The 22,192-nt window shown below is 41.7% G+C and overlaps 1 protein-coding gene across 5 annotated transcripts in view; it reads left to right on the top strand.

The window, feature by feature from the left end:
• The window catches only part of OSBPL3 (oxysterol binding protein like 3), a 135,603-nt gene that overhangs the window by 3,719 nt on the left and 109,692 nt on the right, over window positions 1–22,192 (top strand). Inside the window, exon 1 of one of the 5 annotated variants that reach the window (XM_050938603.1) lies at window positions 5,519–5,539. The exons of the other annotated variants lie outside the window; for them this stretch is intronic. The gene's annotated coding sequence lies outside the window, so the exon portion shown is untranslated. Of the gene's footprint in view, window positions 1–5,518; window positions 5,540–22,192 lie in introns of those variants that run through there. 5 annotated transcript variants of the gene reach the window in all.

Raw genomic sequence — 22,192 nt, 5'->3', positions numbered from 1 at the left:
TCTAGGACTAAATTGGGGAAGATGGGGGTGGTTCTTATGCTTAGTAATTCTTGCCCCTTTAGGATATGTCTACACTGCAATTAGACACCTGTGGCTGGCCTGGCCAGCTGACTTGGGCTAAGGGGCTGTTTGTTTATGATGTAGACATTTGGGCTTGCTGGAGCCCAGGCTGTGGAATCTTGCAAGGTGGGAGGGTCACAGACCTCAGGCTGCAGCCCAAGCCTGCATATATCTACACTGCAATTAAACAGTCCCTTAGTCTAAGTCAGATGGTGTGAGCCAGCTGCAGGTGTCTAATTGCAGTGTAGACAAAAAGAACCCAGTTTCTCCTTGTCAGAGATTTTTATCCATTTCTCCCCATAGTCCAAGCCGATGTGATGAGTTCATGAATAGGTTCTTCCTGGAGGGGCTGAAGAATGCAATTAACAGTCTTTGTTCTTTGACCCTCACATAGGCCTTTGAAACCAAATGAGCCATCTTGTTGGCCAGGGCCTAAAGTCTTCTGGAGGAAGCCAGCATTTGCATTAGAGAAGACTTCTCTCCTGTTTGAGTTCCACAGTTACTGAGGTTTACAGTGCAAACACTTAATATAACCTTATACTGTGGGCTACCAAGGTTATAAGTGAGATCAATAATGCGGTGTCGTATAACACTATAAACACATTCTTACAACTTAACATCAATTCTAACAATGCTAATGTGCTGATAAGCCAGACTAGTTTCTAGCTGTGTATTGTCAGTGAGGCCTGGGGGCCTTGGCATGAGCTGGCACTGGGTCTGCAGATGTCACACCTTACTCCACAGGGAAGGTGAGCATACTCATGGAATAAACTATGACTTAGTGGTGCATTTCTATGTCGATGCTAGGGGCTGGTGCAGAATCAGGCCCAGAACAAGCATGTCACAGCTGAGAATTATGAGCTTGCTTACCAAAGACAGGAAACACTGGTGAGACTTCAGGTGGGGTTTATTTATTACAATGATTAACATAGTTTTGTGGTGCACTTTGCAAATGCAAACACTATATAAATGCTAGGTATTTGATATTTGTTCTTTCACTAGAGCTTAAGTACCTAAAAGCACATGAGTATAAATGGAGTACATTTTATTCCACATTGGGCCTCCCCTGCATACATTTGCTGTATTATATGTACTTTGGTTGCATACTATCTAGAGAACAGATGAAAGGCTGCATTATTCTGCTACGCTTAGATTTCATGGATTCTAATGGTAAAAAATGAGTTCTCAGTTGCTGCAGTGTTGTTAGCAGTTTATATATTAATTAGTGTTTTGAGTATCAAGGTTTCTGTTGGTTTGTAGCAATTAACCTTTTAGCTAAATTTCAGCTTGCTGTGGTGTTCAGTTCAAAGGAATGCTATGAAGAATATGGCTGCAGTAAGTTATAAAATTATGGCTAACTTTTCTCTTAAAGAGGCGTATTTACTTCACCTGGGGCCACTGAAGCCAGTGGAAACTTTTGCCATGGTTTCAATGGCATTAGGCTCTGATGTTAGTGCTAAAGGCCTTGAAACACGGCAGTATAGTCATATGTAGAATTAGTGTTGTTGCTGTATGGACTGTTAGCGTAAAGGGCCTTATAATTAGATTCTATTTTCCATTCATAAACCTTCTTTATTCAGGGCTTTAGGGAAGGTGGCCCATCATGTGATTAATGCAGAATTAGATTATATAAAACAGTAGCACATATTCTGTTGTGCAGAGACCCAGAATCCATGCCTGTATCACAGATTGTGCTCTGTAATATAAGCGTTCATTTTTAAAAATATTGTTGCAAAGAAAACTTTTTAATTTATCACATTTTGTTCATTCTTTAATTTGTCATCTTCTGAAATTTGCAGATAGCATGAAATGGTAACTCAGAAATGTGAAATGCTCAATGCATTTCAAAGCGGTGTTAACTCTGAAACCTAAAGAGGACAAATTGAATGTCACTTAACTATTTCAATGTTGATCATTTTAGTTTCCTATTAATGTACTTATCCCAGAATTCCATGCTGCTTCTCATGCTTTCTCGAGTACCAAGAACTCAAGCTGTCTCCTATGCACCTGCCAAAAGCTTCAGCTTCAGCTTCCCCTTGACAGATTCTAGGATGCAGTTATGTTGTGCAATATATTTTTGTGATTTTTGGAAAATTTAAAGATTTGGCAATAGCTTGTAAAATATGTTAAATGTAATATAAAAAACTTGGGGCTACAGTACTAATTGTTTCATATGTAAGTCAACAAAATACTTAGCTGCTTTTCAATATAAATGAAGCTACAAAAGTTCCAATCTGTTGCACCAAACTGGCACAGAATCCAGGGCCAGTGTGATATGGAGTTCACAGGACCTTGACCACAGAGAACCATCCTGCACTGACAAAGAAATGAGGTCTCTTCCATATCTAGCTTCAGTGAGTCTGTAACTCGGCATTGGAACTAATTTTGTCTCTTACAAAATGTTACCAGACCAAAACTTAGCTGGTTTGGCACTTTGTCAGTTACGTATACAACTGCCTGAAAGTGTGTTGGTATATAATATATATGCTTTATTTATATATATAATTGACCCCTACTGGTATTTGGAAGGGGTATATTCTTCAGGTTGTGTGGATTTAGACTTTGCAGCTAATCATTTGTGGAGGAGGCATTTAAATCCCAACATACCACAGAAGTGCTTGGAAGTAAAGAGGAAGCTAAAATAATGAAACAACAGCTTCTCTGGGAGTGGAGGAAGGGTGTGTGTGTGTGTGTGTGTGTGTGTGTGTTAATATAGAAATAACTTGAGAGAAATTTGGTTAAATTAACCTTGAGCACCTAGACTGACATACAGATCAACACAAGTAAAAGAACTGGGATATTATGGTGATGAGTGCTATAAATATCTGGACAGAACAGAAAATATGCCTCTTACTGTTGGCCTGATCCTGAGAGATGCTGCATTTCCTTAACTCCTACTGATTCGGCTTCAGTTCTTAGTCGGCTACTCTTGCAGAGTTCTTGAAGCTGCTCATCTCAGTCTCTCTCTCTTTATTTAATTTATATAAATAAATAATCTTGTGATGTACTTAAGATTGAGACGTGAGTCAATGCTACATTTCTTGCAGCTTCTGAGTGTTACCACAATACTAATAATGAAAGTAAAGAGCTAGTGACTTGATCCAGTTTTAGTATTGCAGGTACTGTGCAAGCTTTACTGTGCAATTCTGCTAATGCTCTTCAGTCCTTAGCTATAAAACCCCTACTATGCAATCTTCAGTAATTTCTAAAGAAGTTCATATTCCCATCAAATCTTGTGTATCTGTGGTGTGTACAGATGGAAACTAGAATACGTTTGGAAGCTAACTTTCATTGAGATCTAAAGCATCACTTGAAATAGAGTAGCTCGCCCCATTGTGAATTTCTGGATTTCAAAGTAAATCTCATGTGTACTCATTTCATTATTGTCTCAAGATCCTTGTGCTTTCAAGAATGGCTCAACAGTAGCATTTGTTAGACATAGGAAGGAATGCATGATGATGATGATGATTAAAAGCCAAAAAAGTCACATGTAGTATCAGTTTAAACGGAATCGCAGTCTTCCTCCCCTTCCCTCCCCCATCTCCAGATGTTGCTTTGGGCACAAACACGGTTCTGCTGTCCCTGTCTATCCTGGGCAGATCTTTGCATGTCCTCTGTGTTAAGTCCCATATGTTTTTCCCTCTCCGAATACAGTTTTCAGTCAGATCCTTTTCTGTGTTCCTCTAACTGCCCAATGGCATGCCTGTCATGGCAGACACTGGATTAATTCTTAACACATCTGTCATGGTATAATCCCCCCTCTGAACCTTAGCGTCCAAAAGATGGGGTACCAGCATGAATTCCTCTAAGCTCAATTACCAGCTTAGTACTTGTAGCACTGCCACCAACCAGGAATTCCAGTGCCTGGTACACTCTGGTCCCCCCCAAAACCTTGCCCAGGGACCCCCAAGACCCAGACCCTCTGGATCTTAACACAAGGAAAGTAAACCCTTTCCCTCACCGTTGCCTCTCCTGGCTTCCCCTCCCTGGGTTACCCTGGAAGATCACTGTGATTCAAACTCCTTGAATCTTAAAACAGAGAGGAAAATCCACCTTCCCCCCTGCTTCTCTCTCCCCCTCCCAGACTCTCCCTGAGAGAGAAAGTAATCCTAACACAGAGAGAAAATTAACCTTTCTCTCCCCCAATTCCCTGGTGAACCAAGACCCCGTCCCCTGGGGTCTCACACCAGAATAAAAAAAAAATCAGGTTCTTAAACAAGAAAAGCTTTTAATTAAAGAGAGAAAAAACAGTAAAAATTATCTTTGTAAATTTAAGATGGAATATGTTACAGGGTCTTTCAGGTATAGACACTGGGAATACCCTCCCAGCCTAAGTATACAAGTACAAATTAAAATCCTTCCAGCCAAATACACATTTGCAAATAAAGAAAACAAACATAAGCCTAACTCGCCTTATCTACCTAGTACTCACTATTCTGGACTTATAAGAGACTGTATCAAAGAGATTGGAGAGAAACCTGGTTGTACGTCTGGTCCCTCTGAGCCCCCAGAGTGAACAGCAACCAAACACTAACAGCACACACACAAACTTCCCTCCCTCAAGATTTGAAAGTATCCTGTCCCCTGATTGGTCCTCTTGTCAGGTGACAGCCGGGCTCACTGAACTTGTTAACCCTTTACAGGCAAAAGAGACATGAAGTACTCCTGTTCTATTAACCCTTAACTATCTGTTTATGACAACATCCCAGATTTTTTTCCATTTTTTTTGTGGATAACTTTAGAGAGAAGGTTTGTTGAACTCTCTGATGAATCTCAGCATTTATTATACATTTAACTCCAAGTAATACATAGCATTTTTCTAAGATATTTGCTTTTGAAGGTATTTAGACAACAGTCCTTACTTTCAGGAGATTTCCAGTTTTCACATCCATGTGTTAAGATGGAAATAACATTTGAGTTGAGATTTCTAGTTTCATCTTTAAGCTGTAGATTTTTGGTCACCAAATCTTGTTTCAGCTGGTGAATGCTGCTGCTGCCTTGCCAATTTGTGATACTGTTTCCTTCTTAGGGTGGCCAGTTGTCTCTATATTAGGGGCTTTGTCTTATATAGGCAAGAATTACCCCCATCCCAATTTATTACCTTTGCTATCTGGTCACCTTATTCCTTTTTGACATCCCTATTGGCTTGTCCATTATTGCCAAGATGTGTGAATGGACTTGCCTCTTGTATTGCTTTGTCTTCTGACATGATGTTTGAGTAGTGAGTTGCTGAGTTTCTCATTAGATTTCTTTTAGCATAACCGATCATCTGATCATTAACCTGTCTCCTTTTCTTTTGCAGCGATGGACTTATCTTTGGGTCTCTTCATGCATGTTCACTAAGCTCTCACTTATAAGACCAACATACTCAGTAAAATCTAGATCTTCTAGTGCTGTTGCTGAGCTAATTCAAAGACTGTTGCATCTGTCTACACTTTTTGCAAAATCAATGAAGTAGATTTTGCTATTGACAGTAGAGGTGAGAGAGCATCTCTGATACCGGTGTTTATTTTGAACCATTCGCTCAATTTTGTTTACTTTATCAACATGTCACATACTCTTTTAAAGCCTACATGGTGGTGTTGGGTTTTGTTGACATACTGTAACACTGCAGGATATTGCGGAGTGAATCCTGATGGAGGCTGTTGAACGTTCTCCTGAAATTTATGAAGTTGGTATCGTTTTTGCCATTCAATGCCCTCTTCAATGATGGTTCTTAGGGTGAAAATCTGGTCAACACATGATCTTCTGGGTTGAAATCCAGCCTAATCATCCCTTAGCTTTGTCTCATCTACTTGCTATTCTGCTTATGATACTCCAGAAAACTTTACCTGTCACTCGAAAGGACTGTTATACTTTGCCAGTTGTTGCAATTGCATAGATCACCTTTCTTTGGTGATTTATTATAATGCAGTTTTTCCATTGTTCTAGAGCTTTTCCTCATCCCAATTTCTATAAATGTATTGTTGTTCTGACCTCAATCTGTTCTCACTTGAAAAAAACAATTTTTTTTTTGCTTCTATTTTTTTTAATTGCTGGTAGAGTTGTGTTAAGTTCCAGGATGTTATAGTTAATTATATGCTTTCCGTCATGCAAGCCCTACCACAAACCCCACACAAAGCATACCCACACTGTCGCTTCTCACTTGACGTACATTTGTACACGTTTCTGCTCAAACAGTAGAGGCACCCATATGCAAACACAGACTCTCTAACATCACGTCTGCCACAAGTGTAGCCACATGTATGGATGAGACTCCACTCATCTGTGCTTGTGCACACATCTCCTGTCATTCCCATGAAGTGGGAACCTTTGTGAGTTTCCTTTCCCTCTGTCTTCTCTTCTCTGTTAGCTTCCTGAATGAAATGTCCTGTGAGCCATTATGTTGCAAAGGGTTGAGAATAGCAAGAAAAGAAGGAGGCTCATATCTTACTACAAAAAAGCTTGTTTAATAATCAAAGGCTTTTTAAAGTGCTGTGTATTTTATCTTCTGTTTCTCCATCAATTGTCTGTTGCACAGCTGGGACTAGATTCTCATTTACCCCCAAAGCCCTTTTACACTGTTTTGGCAGTGTAAAGAAGCCATAGAGTGAATGTGTTTTGTTTTGTTTTGTTTTCTACCAGAGCCTTCCTGTAAATGTGAATCAGGCCCCTGAGACTATTCTTTCCAGGAAGATGGAAGGATTTTATTGTAGGTGGTTGGCTGGCTGAGTTCCTCCTTGAAATGACTTATTTTTAGTGCTACTGAGATTTTATTGTATTACAAGGCTTGAGGCATCCTTACACGTACTTAGTATTTCAATCTAAATCAATATAGGAGCTGGACTGCACAGGGAGGAAGAAACCAGAGTGCATGCCCTGGGTACAGCTTTAGATAGTGGCAGGGTAGTGAGGGGTGTTTGCCTGAAAGCAGATGTTGATCCTTGTAGAAAACTGTGAAGTGGGTTTTGCTGGCTCACTGCTGCAGGTCCCTTATTACCCTACTTAGATATCCAAGAGGTAGGTGTGACTCTCTAAGGGAAGGGTAGATCAAGCTGTGGGCAGACCAGACCAGACCAGACCATCTAGAGAACACTAGAAACGTCCAAGTCTGAGAAGAAAATTTTGAGCTGAAAGTTACTCGTTGATTTCTTGACTGATACGGCCAAGCTCCAGGAAGGAGATGAGCTTGGATTTTACATAGTGTAAGGGCTGTGCTCTTATGGCAGGTTGTGAAGGGTGCCTGCCTTCAGGAAACTGTTCTAGAAGCTCAAAAAAGCAACATAATTTACCCTTGCTATGATCCATTGGCAGGTCAGGAATACTGTTGGTAAATGGTATCCGAGGCAACGGACAGAGAAATCAGTAATTAACATGGACACCTCATCTTCTGCCAGCCCTAAAAGGACATCATCAAGCAACCAAACCAGTGCAGTTTCAGTACCAGATCTAGCCGAAACCTGATTTTGACAGAGGTTAATGAGTCTGGTTGAGTTTAGAGACTTGGGAACTCAAAATATGGAGACTGGAGCTGCTTTGCCACAACATTCTCAATCTTACTTATAAACCGAAGATTTGAAATAGTGCAACAGTTAGAGAACTGTTCAGCATCAAATGATGGCTTCTTGAACCAGGGTATACCAATGCTTCCAGATAGGAAGCAGGGAAGGCACTGTGGTGCTGACAATCTACTCCACTTTCACTGGTGGCACACTGACTGTACTCACAGGTAGCCGTTGGAAGTTTCTTTGGTACCACCAGAGCTGTCGAAATTCCAAACCCACGCACTTGTCCTCACCCCACACAGATGTGCAGCCTCAGAGCTCTGCTACAGCTCTACCCTCCCCCCAACCAGACCAATTTATCTTGTCTGCAAAGTATTTTTTATTTATTTTTAAAGAAAAATATTCCTCATTACAAATAACCTCCATAAATCACTGAGCACAAACACTCACATATCAGACTCCCACTTGCAATATGAGGGTAAGGAATGCCATAACTAGGGGGGAAAGCATAGGGAGAAGGGAGGGAACTATAATTTTGCACAAGTAACTATAGTACAGTATATCCCTGCACTAATTGATGGCAAGTCTGTTTCACTGGAATCAGCTTTATTTTTTCCAATCAAAAATATTTTATTGTAAATTATGAGCTTGCACTACTGTAGTTCGAGCGTTTAATCTGATTTTTCTCTTTACAAATATACTAACTGAGTAAACATAACTTAATTTCAGACTCCTAGATAAGGCATTAGAATTTTACATGTGTGATATCTGTGCCAGTGTTTTCACGGCCTTTCACAGCTAACGTTTCTATATATTGTAACACTTTTTTTTGAATGACACCTTGAAGTCCTAAACTGAAATCCTGGCTCCGTTGAAGTCAGTGGCAGAACTCCCTTTGATTTTAGTGGTGCCAGGACTGCACCCTTGCATGAAACTTCTTGAAAATTAAAAAATCTAGTAGCAGTCACTTTTCTTTTGTGGAATACAGAATGTTGATAAGGGAAATGTGTGAAACATTTCCCCCTGTATTAAGTAACAACGTGTATACGCTGGTTGCCTGCTACCATGACTTCTGTATGTAACTCCTAGTAAACTGAAGAACTCTTGTTGATCTTTTAAAAGAGAAAATTAATCAAATTTCAAGTACTAGGGCATCACTTAATGTTTTCTTCTGCATCAAAAAAATTTCAGTCAGGCTTTACAAAAGCTGCTTTCAGTCTGAGTTGATTAGCTTGATTAGATGTAACTGGATAGCAGTACAACTTCCTATTTAAGATCTAGCTGTGGATTCAGCCATCTTTATTTTCAAACATACAGCCTCATTAATGTTTCACTGCAATTGAATTGTAAGGTATTGTTGATATCCTGATGTCACCATGAGTTGAATTTTTTTCTCATCTTTGGAAGTAGTATGACACTTGCCTGAGACAACAGGTTCTCTCCACTGCAGAGTTACAAGAAGGATGAAGTGTGTCTGTGATGGAAGATGTTCTGTGAAGATTCTTAACCAATGATTCCACCTCACAGCCTTGATAACTTTGATATAACATCACTACAATAATGGCCATTCATATTATGTTACCAACCATACCTTGCAAAATGACCTTGCATTATTTATTTTCCTATGATTAGATTATAGGGGTAGCATAAAGCAGAAAGACAAATGTTTACTCTCAAACGGAACTATTAAACAGTTTAATCTGAATAGCAATTCCATATGCATTATTCTCAACTCACTGCAGAATGGAATGCTTATTTCTTTAGGGCTTTGGCTGAAAGCTTTTCTACTTCTCTCTTGCATGGTGGCAAGGATATAATGCTGTTTTAGCGCAGTCTGTTATCTGCTGACCTTATCACTAAGGTTGAACTCTGAAGGGAATTTCTATCCTAGTGTCATTGCTCAACAGTGGCCAAGCTTTGTTGCCACTTGCCCAACTATGAGACGATGTTTCTGAACTGTAGGAGGGAACATGTGGGCATATGTTGAGAACTGTGCTTCTTTACTTGCTTGCCTATGTAACTGGAAACTTATTAGCTTCTGTATTTGTGGACTGATATTCCTGAAATGAGGGAGATGGGGAAGGCAGGAGCAAGGGATCAAAATGGAATATTTTTAGAATTGTTGTCTTCTGTTAAAATGTACTTTTCATATTGCTTGACTGCCTTCTTTCCACTCCCCCACGGCTCTGCCTCCCTCTCTGCAAGCATTCACATGTTCTGGCCAATCTAGATAACTGTATGGTTCTTTCCCACTATCTGAATGCCTCAGCTGCTTTTGCACATAGCCCTTCCAGGAGCAACAACATGAAAATGACAATGGTAGTGGTGCTAGGGAGCACATAGACAACAGATACGAATCATGAGACGGATTAAAAAACTATGCTAGTGATGGAGGGGAAAATGAAGTATTTCTCTGATGCCAATGCTAAAATTGCCCTAGGGTATTCTAGTGGATATAAAGAAATGTGTATTACAATTAGGGTGTCTGACTTTTGATTTTAACTGATAAAACACCCATAAAACAAACACACGCAAAATGAAATCAGTGTTTATCCAATGAACACTGGAAATGGTTACTTGCATCTAAGGGTTTGTCTACACAGAGTAGTAATGTGGACTACTGGGGTGTAATTTATTATTTTTTTAAAGCACACTAACGTGCATTGATTGGTCCATGGAGTCCCTGCTAGTGTGCACTAAAGATTCATTAGAGCACTTGAACATAGTGCTGTTCGAAACAATAGTATGTTAAAGCACACTAGAGAACCTTACAACAAGATTACACATTACAATATGCACTACTGTAATGTGTGTGTATATAATATACATAAATCATTACAGTATATTCAATGAGCTCCGAAAGCCCCCAATTCTTTTACATCTACATAAAACTCAAAAATCATTAATTTCATTTTTCAGGGTTTATTTTTAATACCCCTCCCCCAAAAAAACCAGCCCTAATTATAATATGGATGAGTTTTGTTTTTTTTAAAAACTCATATGGAACTGTAAATAAAAATAATTTTAGGACAGAACAGCAGTTAGATTTGAGCCTTTACAATCTAAATTTATAAGACAGAAAATATCCAGTGACAGTATGGAAAGCATGTGACCAATGAATCAAGGGACGTTGGGGTCATCCAACTGTATATTGTCAAGACATGGACTGTAAGGAGGTGCACAGAAGATAGTTTATGGATATGACCCTCTAGTGTATTGAACTCTTCCATTAAGGAGTGGAAGAAAGGAATTCATGTGACTTCTAGAGCTGTGACGTAATGAGCATGGTGTAGCTATGACCACGCACGTGAACAGGGCTGTAGAATTAATTAGTTGATGATTTGGACCAAACAAGACACACACATTGGTTTTTTTTTGGGGGGGGGGCGGGGGAGGTGGGAGGGAAATAACTGTACACCTAGTTAGAGGGACTCTTTTAGTGTGTGTGTTTTTCTGAACTACATGCAAGCTATTTAATTCAATGGTAAATTTTCCTTTAAAATGACCTATAAATTTTCCACAATGGCCTCAAAACATAGTAATAGGTGTTGCTGGAGCATTCAACAGGTATTGCTACAATTTAGGAATTCTTGTAAGAATATTAAGAAAAGGAACTGGAAAGTGAACAACTTCTGGGATATGTATGTATTATTGCAGAAAACATTAAATGTTTTCTTTGGTTTTTTTGTTTGTTTGTTTTTTCACCCAGGAACAATTTTCTGAAAAAACTTAATATCAGTAGCCCCGAGTTACAGGAGGATGGTTTTTAGGTTACTGGTGAAATTTAGGTTATTTTAACATTGTTAAAAAATGGGGGGCGGGGGGGGAGGTTCTATAAAGTCTTGGGAATCATCCAGATTTCCAGATGCTTATCAAAGCCTACGGAGCTTGGACTTGTAAGATTCATTTCCCACTCTCTGACTCAAACTTGGAGAAGGAAGATAAATCCTCTCTGGTGTGTTCACAGGCAGGACAGCAGATCAGTTTCTACTTACCTGGTGGGGGTTCCTCATTTTTAGAGCCCTGGTGGGTACAAAATTTGTACTTGAACTGCAATCCGCAAATATGGTCCATATGTAAGCGGGGGAAATGGTCCCGCTATTGTGGGGAACTTTCCTGGCTTCTGCACTACCCCGGTGAAGTGGGCTAGTGAAAGGATCTGAGTCCTCGCTCCCACTTCCTTTACCCAGAGGCCTCCCTGCCCTTGAGGCCTTCCCTTCCACTCTCCGGTCTGGCAAAGTCCTCGTAACTCCGACAAGGCTGGGTCCAGGATTCCTGGGGGGCTTGACCTCCAACCCTGCTGTGGTCACCTAGGACAGGGGCTAGGGTGTCCCCACTCCAGGGTACTCTCTCTGCACTGGGCAATTCCCTGACCCACTGATCGTTTCATACAGTTTAAAGCAAATAGTTTAATTAACAAGTTATTTTAATTAACAATTTAAAAAAAGAATAAGGAAAAATGGGGAAAAGTTAAAGGAAAACACATCACCCTGCTCTGTGGCAGGGAATATTACAAACAGTGTCTCTGGAATGTCAGGGCACTTTACAGTCTGTTCCTTGTAGGTCCCAGGTCTCCTTCTCAGGCCCTGGCTGTGCTGCAGGGATGGTGCGGGCTGGACACTTGCAATGGTGGTGGCCACACACCTCTGGGCTTTGGGTGGTGGAACCCTTCTTCCCAGTGTCAGCTCTCCATCAGGTTAAGATTCCCCTCCCAGTCTGGCCTGCAAGGACCCTTGGCTGGAGGTGTCTTTCTGCACTGGGCCCTTTACCCAAGGTTCCCCCCTGGCTGGCCCCAGTTGCTCACCACACCTGGCTCTGTGACTGCAGCTTTGCTCCCAGCACAGGATCTGCTCTCTCCTTGGGCTGCTTCTGTGACTCTGCTCCCAACTCTGACTTGCTTCCTGGGCTGCTTTTCTGGCCCCTCTGGATCTGGCACAGCGCTACTCCTCAGCTCAGCTTGGGCCCTTGTTTTTCTTCTTAGCTTGGCCCCACTCTGTCTGACCTAGGCAGTTCCAGGACACATGGAGGATAGGACCCCAGCCTCTTGCATCCCTCATTAGCCTGTCTGCCCTGTCAATCAGGCTGACCTGAAGCATTGGCCTCTCCCTATTGTTCCTGGGGACTATCAGTCTCAGGGTCCTGATTTCCCATTGACCCCTCCCCTTTTAGTGCTGGGAGCTAGCCAGCCAAAACACCCCCACTGAATGTCAGTAAGGGGGCAACAGTCCCCTTACACATGGATAGATAGCGGATATTTGCTGTTTTGCAGGCCTCTACTCTACTCTTCTTTTACTCCTGCTGAGATCCACCTGTTTCCCTCCTCAGTGGATTTGGGGGGGGGCGAGGGAGAGGAGCAGGGGACAGAGGGGCTCAAGCCAGCTCTGCATGCTGCGATCCGTGGAGGAAGTGCCACTTCTACTCCCGACTCACTTCAGCAGGCCACCCAGCCTGTCTGGGTTGTGTGTGGAGTGGGGCACAGCCAAAAATTATAACTCAAAGTGGGGTATGGGGGCACAGTTCAAAAAGTTTGAAAATCCCTCAGGGAGAAGGTTGCTAGGGGCTGTGTGTGGGCAGGGGCATAGCTCAGGATACAGAGCGAGGGATAGCTAGGGGCTGTGCAAGAAGGATGTACCTCTGGGTACAGGGAGAAGGCTAGCTAGGGGCTGTGTGCAGGCAAGAGAGTAGCTCATGATGCAGAAAAGGGGTAGCTAGGGACTGTGTACTGGGAGGGTCCCCTCTTGTGGTTGCTGTTTCCCAAGGGCTCTGCCAGTACTGGAGCCAAGTCCTCCCTCCCGGGAGGCTCTTACCAACTGCCTGAACAGTCAAAGAAGGCTGGGAGCTGAGGAGCAGCCACAACCCTGGGCAGCAGCTGAATACGGGGGAATGCTATGGCTACCCACTCTATGGCACCAGACAGAGCAGCAGCTGCCCTGCATTGCCCAGCTCTGGCTTCCTGCCTCTGACCTGGCCAAGGAGCAGGGGCAGGGGTGAGGAGAGGAGGAGAGGGGTGGAGCTGCTCCCAGGACTTGCCTGCTCTGGGTAAGGCACTGCAGTTTGGGATGGCAACGCTCCCCATGCCCTCCAACTCCACACATGGGCTCAAGGCTTCTGTCCCGGGGAGAGCACCGGGCCTGGGGGCCGACATGGGGCAACAGACTCCTTGGTTGAGAACCACTGGTGTAGAAGAAGCCTACAGAGCTCATGAACTATATACTGAGCCTTATTTTGCGGAATTGTTTAAATATTTTAAGTAAACTACTAGGTCACCGTCCTAGCTGCTTGTAATAATTTCCTTATTCAGAGAATAAACTGAGATAACAAAGTCCACCTAAACTAGTGGTACTCAACCATTGGCTGTCAGAGGTCTTCCAGGGGTTACATCAGCTCCTCTAGATATTTGCCTAGTTTTACAACAGGCTATATAAAAAGCACTAGTGAAGTCAGTACAAACTACAATTTCATACAGATAATGACTTGTTTATAGTGCTCTATTATACTATACACTGAAATGTAAGTACAATATTTATATTCCATTTGATTATAAAATAATCATAGTAAAATGAGAGAGGAAACAATTTTGCGATAATGTGCTGTGACGCTTCTGTATTTTTGTCTGATTTTGTAAGCAAGTAGTTTTTAAGTGAGGTGAAAGTTGGGGGTATGCAAGACAAATCAGACTCCTGACGGAGGTACTCCTGAAGGTAGTCTGGAAAGGTTGAGAGCCTCTGACCTAAACAATTAGTAGCCTTTTATGCTCTAATGCAGAACTTTGCACAAGTTCTCAATGTGTGTCCTTGGCTTCCTTCTTTTTAAAGGGAAATTAAAGAATAAACAACATTCCTCTGAATGTTTTGCCAGACTGGTATGTGAGTGGGGGAAGGGCCAGGGCAGTGAATGGAGTAAGTTGTAGCATCTTGGATCCACCTCTTCTTAATGCAAACATGCTGCTGTTACTGTGTGTAATGCAGCTGGCAGCTCCTTGAAAGCCACCTTCCTTCCTTTGCTGCTCCCACAGTAGTCCCCAAGGTGGATGACCACAACCCTATGGCATTGTCAGAGCTGCACTCTTAAGCAACCCACAAATTCATGTTTTTTCCTCTGCTCCCATGGCACTCAGCTAAAACTGTATGCAACTAAGCTCATGGAGCCCTCAGTGAATGTCCCCATCCACCTCAAGTAGCTTTCCGCCTTCTGTGAGTGGGGAACAAAGAGCGGAAGCCACAAAACAAGTTGGACTTACTTTTGTTCTTTTGCTCTTATTAAAGAAGAGGTGGGTTGGTGAAACAAGAGAGAAAATAGGCAGTGGAGAGAAGTTGGTGACAACTGTGCTGCAGCATGCATGCCTGCATGAGAGGAAATACAAGGGGTACCTATCTGTTGGTCACTAGGGGTCTTAAGAAAAACATTGGATGCCAGTGCTTCTTGAAAAACCGAAGAGGTGGTGGTAGGGTATCTTGCTGCCTCACTTCAACTCTTAAAAATTTTATTTTATTTTAATTAGATGACCAGAAATGCTGATGAACCCATATATTGTTAGCTGACAGCTAGAAATAAATCTTCAGAGCTCGGTATTGGTTATGAATTCTTGAGATGGGGAAACTAGAGCTTGATGTGTAAAACTTATCATTAACATTGGAATTTGCATAAATCTTTGTTCCATGCTGTGAGACAAGGGTCTCTTTAGTGCTTTTCCATTAAGTAAGAGAGCAGACGAATGATTGACTAGGTTTGAAGGACAGGTGTGTACATTGCTGTGCAACCTGTAGACCAGCATTTTTCAAACTGGGGGGCCTGACCCAAAAGGGGATCCCAAGCCTATTGTCGGGGGGAGGGGGGTTGTGATATTGCCATCCTTACTTCTGTGCTGCCTTCAGAGCTGGACTGGCAGAGCAGCGACTGGGCACCCAGCTCTGAAGGCAGTGCCGCCGTCAGCAGAAGTACAGAAATAAGGGTGGCATGGGTAGTGCTATATACTGACTCTTTGTAAATAGCTGCTTGGTGGTGCAGTTCATGCAAGCTATTTTAATGTCCAGTTTCTCTTAAAAATAAATTTGAGTCCACCTATGGCTTTGATACATGAGTGTTAGTGTGATTTTTAAGAATGCACTTGGATTACTCTAGGTACTTGTTGAAGAATGTACAGTGTTTAATTTTTAATGTTGACTTCATTTTGTTGGGCTCTGTGGATGACTCTTTTGCCCCAGAAATACTTTCAGGAATGTGTAGTTTCTGTGAAACTGACACTGTAGAAAAAAGCTTGATTGCTTTGTGGTTGTGAAATGATCAGTTATGTTGCTGGTTCCTCTTTGGTGCCAAACTATTCCTTTATCTCTTTCCTTGGCTGTGGTCACCCACGGGCAAACATACTTTATTTCTTAACTTTCCCTTCTTCAATTATTCATACCTTTAAATTCTTCTGAAATCTTTTTGGAAACTTCTGAACTTGTATTAAACACATCTGTATGCCATCAGCGATCCCTCAATTCGAGGATGATCTTTACCACGGATTTACATATGGGTCCTGAGATGACTCAGGAGGCCAATCCTGGATCCACAGATCTTCTCGCAGTAGGTACAGACATTTCATGGCCGGGCAGCTGCCTGCTGGGAGAAAATTCTTTTTCCTCCTTCCTTCTCTCTCTCTCTTTTCAGCTTCTAGAGCCAGGTGCTTCTCCTTGAAGCAAGCCATTGCCTGATGGATGATGTGGTGACATTGAGGTCAGCTGGTGGCTTGCTCCTCCCAGCTTGTGATGTCCGTATCAGTTTTCTTGAGAGATGCTTTCAGTGTGTCTTTGTAGCATTTCCTCTGTCCACCACAGGATCTCTGACCATATGTGAGCTGAGAGTAGATGTCTTGTTTTGGGAGGTGAGATACAGGACTTAAGTGACTACTTGTGTGGAATTCTTTCTTCCTAAAACTAAATGAAAAATTGTCTGCCATTCAGAATTGCAAAATGTTTGGAGAGGGATGGGGTCAAATTAGTTTGTATATTTCAGTGGAGATCCAGAAGTGCACTGCATTGCAACAGTATTCAGGAATTCAGTCTGTGTAAATGTGGATTATCAATTGGACCAACAAAAAAACAAGCCAAGTGACTTGTGGAAAGAACTTGCTGAAGTATTCAGGAGATGAAGAGCAAGCTCTATAGCCTTATCAGGCTGTCTGGTATATCAACAATTAACTTGTGTGTCACACAGGCATGTTCTGTGTTACAGGCTAAAGTTTTGGGGTCTTGCTTACAATGCCAAGAAGAGAGCAGAGTTTGGCTGAATGGAGGAAATGCACTGTGCACTGAGGTATCTGACAAAGGATCTATCTTCACTATGGAGTTAACTCTGCAGTGATTTAGACTTCAGTTACTCCTCTCCTGTTAGTGTAGCTCAAATGAGAATCACTCCACTGCAGGGCAACACTCAAGTTGTTGTGTCCGCACTGGTGCTGCACTACTTGTGTGTGTTGCTAGGACTTCTGAGGCTTGTCTCATGGTTCTTTGTGCTGCAGTAAGGTGAGCTCTTCTGTGAATTCTGTCCCAGTGAATTGTGGGAGAACTTGTCTGTTCTCTTTGAGCATACTGGCGAGGGGTAGGGGTGGATTGGAGAACTAGTTGCACTCATGTGGTGTTAGCCAGCATCCATGGTACAGAGTGGTTGTGATAGTAGCTGAATAAGGCTATGTCTACACTAGCACTTTTGTCAGTAAAACTTTTGTTGGTCGGGTGTGGGGAAAAAACCCACACTCCTGACCAACATAAATTTAATCGACAGAAGTGGTAGTGTGGACATAGCTCTCCTGCCAACATAATTACTGCCGCCTGTTGGAGGTGGCTTAGTTATGCTGACGGGAGAGCTCTCTCCTGTCCGCACAGAGCAGCAGTACAGCTGTGCCATTGTAAGGTCTGTAGTGTAGACATAGCCTTACTCAAGTGTTAGCCTGTGGCCCCCCGATGGGCCAGTAAAAAAGAACCCAGACGCTCAAGTTCTGGTGGTTGGATGTGCGCAAGGCTCAAATTAGGAGCAATGCTCTAGTTATAACTCAAGTGAACTTTGCAGTAAAGACAAGGCTGAACAGTGCTTCCTACACAGATAGGTCTGCTCAGAAAGCCACCACTGTAGGGCTGTGGGAAATTATCCAATTTTGTTTTACGTGGCGTTTAGTAAAGTGGGATTTTTCATTTTTAAGGCAGAAAAGCAGCTTTTGGAGAACAAAATAGTGAAGCTTTCTACTCGCAACTCCCTTCTATTCCCTTGAACCATGAAATTACTGTCTAAGGTGTGGACCCTGTAGGCCTGCTAAAACTGCAATTATTGATTGGTTGGTTGTGGGGTTTTTGTGTTTTTTTGTTTTTTGGCTTAAGCCTCTCCCATTTTTTCCCCTGTTTTGTTTTAGGGATGACTTACTAATAGGTTTTGGCAGGAAAGATCTCCGCCCCCAACTGCTCATTATTTAATTCTTTTGTTTTTAAACGAATCACACCAAATGTCTACATATTTTGGTTGTGGGAAATTTGACCATTTTCACTAGCCATGTTAATTCATCAAACAGTTCTGTGTTAGTGCATTAAAACTCTTCTGCATGTGTGTCACTTTGCTGAGATCCATATCAGAGTATCTAATGGAACGAATGCAACAATGTATCTCAGTTATGTTTTGATAAATAGCCTGTTTCTAATCAGAATTTTTTTTGTTTTAATTTTTACAGCTATAAATGGTACATGGAGTTGAAGCTACCAGCTTCTTGGTTTCTCAAGAAGGAATTTTATTACCTAAACAGTGAAAAATATTTAACATAGGATAGTCTAGTTTGAGAGTCATTTGGAAAAAATGCTAAATGATGGATTTAGGAGTGTCTGACTAATAACTTCTACATCACACTATTTCAGCCACCCCTACACACTGCAAGTTCCTGCAAGTGAAAAATGCCGGTGGGATTTTGCTTTGTTAGCAATTTTAGTTATTTAATCTTGTAAAGCAACACAACACAATGACACAAAGTTTGGATTGATAACATTTTATAACTAGGATCCTGTCATACATCACTTTTTTTTTTTAATCTACCTTTTTAAAACATCCAGCCCTGGTATTTAACTGTTGCTTTTTATCAAAAGTATATTAAGAACTAATGAAGTAAAACAGTTAATATAAAAATACTGAGGAGTCTAGCTTCACAGGCAGCTCATGACTCAGTGGTGGTGGTAACTTCAGTAATATAACCTAACAAATGGGAAAAGGGAGAAGTTGATAGCAATGGCTATAAATTAGCAGTTATGAAGTGTAGACAACTGGTAAGAATGATGACAATACGGATTTTTTTAAAGAACTCTTAACCTTCAGCAATGATGTAAGCCGATTACTAGACTGGGATGGTAATATCAATAATGATGCCTAAAAGGCAGAAGTGCTCAATAAATGCTTCCATTGTGTATTTGGGAAGAAGCTAGATGAAACTATTCACAGATAATGAAGTACTTTAATATTTTCTTTCGTTTCTGTCAAAATAGAAACAGCAATGGCTAAAGCTAAATATTTCAAGTCTGCTGGACTAGAGAAATGAAAAGATCTCTGAGCCATTGATGTTAATATTTAACAAATCTTGGAATACTAGGGAAGTCCCAGAGGACAGGATAAAAGCAAATGTTGTTCTAAGCTTTACAAAGGGTAAATGGGATGACTCAGGTAGATTGGCTAGCTTGATGTTGATCCTGGGTAAAAGGCTGATATAGGATGGCAACGTTATTGGCTTCATGCAGGAAGCACTTAAGTTCTATGGTCTGTCTTACTGAGGTCAGACAAAGTGATCATAATGGCCCTTCTGGCCTTAAAATCTATGGATATAGACGCAACCTAAAATTATTTATCTTCAATCTGCAGATTAACTTTTTAAGCTTTCCAGTCGAACGTCTATCCCAGTGTCATAAACAGATTGTGAAGGGTTAATGTCTCTGCTACCTGTAAAGGGTTACAAGCAGTGAACTGTCAAGTATCAGAGGGTAGCCGTGTTAGTCTGGATCTGTAAAAGCAGCAAAGAATCCTGTGGCACCTTATAGACTAACGGACGTTTTGGAGCATGAGCTTTCGTGGGTGAATACCCACTTCCTCAGATGCAGGGAACTGGACACCTGACCAGAAGACCAATCAGAAGACAAGATACTTTTAAATTTGGGTGGAGGGAAGTTTTTGGGGGTGTTTTTGTCTGTTGTGGGTTCTTCTCTCGGAGGGTCTGAGAGAGACCAGACATTACTACAGGCTCTCTAAGTTTCTTTTCAAATAGTAAGTAAATAGACGGTTTAGGCTTTTTAATTGTTTTACTCTATTTGCAATTGTGAATCTGGCTGGTTAACTTTTATATATGTAGTTGCTGGAAATATTTTGATTTGTATTGGTACTGGGGAGAAAGTCTCTTTCTGGTGTCTGCAAGCTATAGGACCCTGTAATATTTACATCTTGAAGTTAGACATAATTCTTTACTTTTCCTTTCTTTTATTAAAAGATTTCTTTTTAGAGGACCTGATTGATTTTGTTTCGTTTCCCTTGTTTTAGTCCAGGGGATTGGGATTACTCACCAAGACGGGTGGGAGGGGAGACGGGAGGGGGAGAGTTAGAATCTCTTTGTTTTGCTTGAATCTGTTTGCCTCTTTGTGGAAGGGAAGGGAGATGCTTCTCTGTATGGTGATTTTAAGAGGTTGGATCAGTATCTCTCAGGATAGCCCAGGGAGGGAAATTCTGGGAGGGGGAAAGGTGGGGGAATAGTTTATTTCTCGTTTTAAGAACCCAAGGGATCTGGGTTCTTGGGGTCCCCAGGGAAGGTTGGGGAGGTCAGTGCCCCAAAACACTATTTTTGGGTGGTGGCAGGGCTATCAGATCCAAGCTGATGATTAAGCTTGGAGGATTCAGGTGCTAGTATTTCATTTTCTGAACTCTAAGGTTCAGATCTGAGAGAGAATGCTATAATAACCTCAGACCTTGTCAGAAGCAGCCTCTTGGCGCAGGGTTTTTATTACTCTACAGGTGTGTCTATGGGTATGTCTCCACAGGCTTTTTATTCCTGAGTCAGCTGACTCAGGCTCCTGGAGCTCAGGCTCTTGGGGTGAAAAATCTGTGTAGATGTTTGGGCTCAGTCTGGAGCCCAAGCTCTGGAACCCCTTGAGGGTGCAGAGTCCCAGAGCTCAGGCTCAGGACTGAATGTCTTCATGGATATTTTTAGCCCCACCAGCCCAAGTTAGCTGACCCAGGCCACCCATGGCCATGCCGTGGGTCTTTTATCCCTGTGTAAGCTATACCCAATGGTGCCACTCTTCAAGCCTGTAAAGCTACAAAATGTGATTGCCTTGTCAACAGAGGTAGCTTTAACTAAAGGTCAGCACTGAAAACCTTGGTTATATTTTAAGATAACCAATTTAATAATAGATGGAGGTCAGCATAGGTCACTTTTCCTTTTTCTTCTTTCCTATGTGGATTTCTCCCTCTTGTTTGTTCTACTTATTAATATAACTCTGAAGCCATTGTACAGTGTCCTTGAACCTTGGGGGCAGGGATGACTTCCATTAAGAAATCTATTACTTACTTATTTTATTGACTTTAATCTCACTCCAGGCTAAAATTTCTTTGTCTTTCATGGCAGTGCTCTGCTAATTTGGTGCTTTGACACATTGTGATTGGAGAGGAGACCTTAAAGATTCAGACTATGTTAGGAAAAGTCAGAAATGTACTTTCAGCCTTGGTGATAGCCTTGAAAATGCAAAACGATATTCATGAGGAAAAGAGCTAGAAGCTTTATATAAAAAGAGAGCTGATACTGATATTTGTAGATTTCCTCTTACTCCTCCACTGTAGTCATAGTGGGTCACAGGCTTCATGGGGCCCCAAAGGTCAGATGTGAGAATCAACTTTCCTTTTCTTCTCCTATAATGCATCTTTCTAGGCTAAAATCAGTTTAATGTGTGAGGTTCAGACTTTCCCAACGGGGTTGCTTGAGCTCAGAATAGCTAGAGAAAGCAGATGTTTAGATTACTTGCACAAGTGCAAGGAGAGAAGTGATCCAGTGAATTCTCTCTCCAGACTTTAAGTAGAAGGCAAGGTATTGGGGAGCCTAATTTCAGCCCAGAGGATGGACTTCGTTGCTCTGACAAGCTTTCATATAGAAAAACTTCCTCATATATAGAGAGTTGGAAACAACTAGGCTTTACATTTTCTCCACCATCAAAAATAGGCACGGGGAGGAAAATCTTACAGACATGGGGAGAACTTTCATTTTCTTTTTGGGATGATGCACTATACTTAGTGGTGCTGCCTAAAATGGAGGCCTGGTCTAGAGAGGAGGAATGAGCTTGCTCGTAACCTTGGGGCACACTGGGTGTATTTTATGGTCTGCCAGTGGGAGGGAAATTGTTCAATTCCCACCCATGAAGGTATCTTCTAAGATTCATTACTTCCCAGAGATGACTAGGAAGATATTGTGCATATGGATAGTGTTCTGGAATCTTTGAGAACAATAGCTCCATGTATCATCTTCTCATATGTGTATACACTTCTGTCTTGTTTCACTAGTTTCTCAGCTAGTTTATTTCAGTGTTTTTGTCATATTGCCCAATGGTTCTGAAGTTCAGCAAATGAAAGAATAAGGGACAATTTTTTTCTGTGGTGTGCAAAAC

The sequence above is a fragment of the Gopherus flavomarginatus genome, chromosome 2, assembly GCF_025201925.1.
Source record: "Gopherus flavomarginatus isolate rGopFla2 chromosome 2, rGopFla2.mat.asm, whole genome shotgun sequence".
Classification (NCBI taxonomy): domain Eukaryota; kingdom Metazoa; phylum Chordata; order Testudines; family Testudinidae; genus Gopherus; species Gopherus flavomarginatus.
This window is presented reverse-complemented; position numbering and strand designations above follow the sequence as displayed.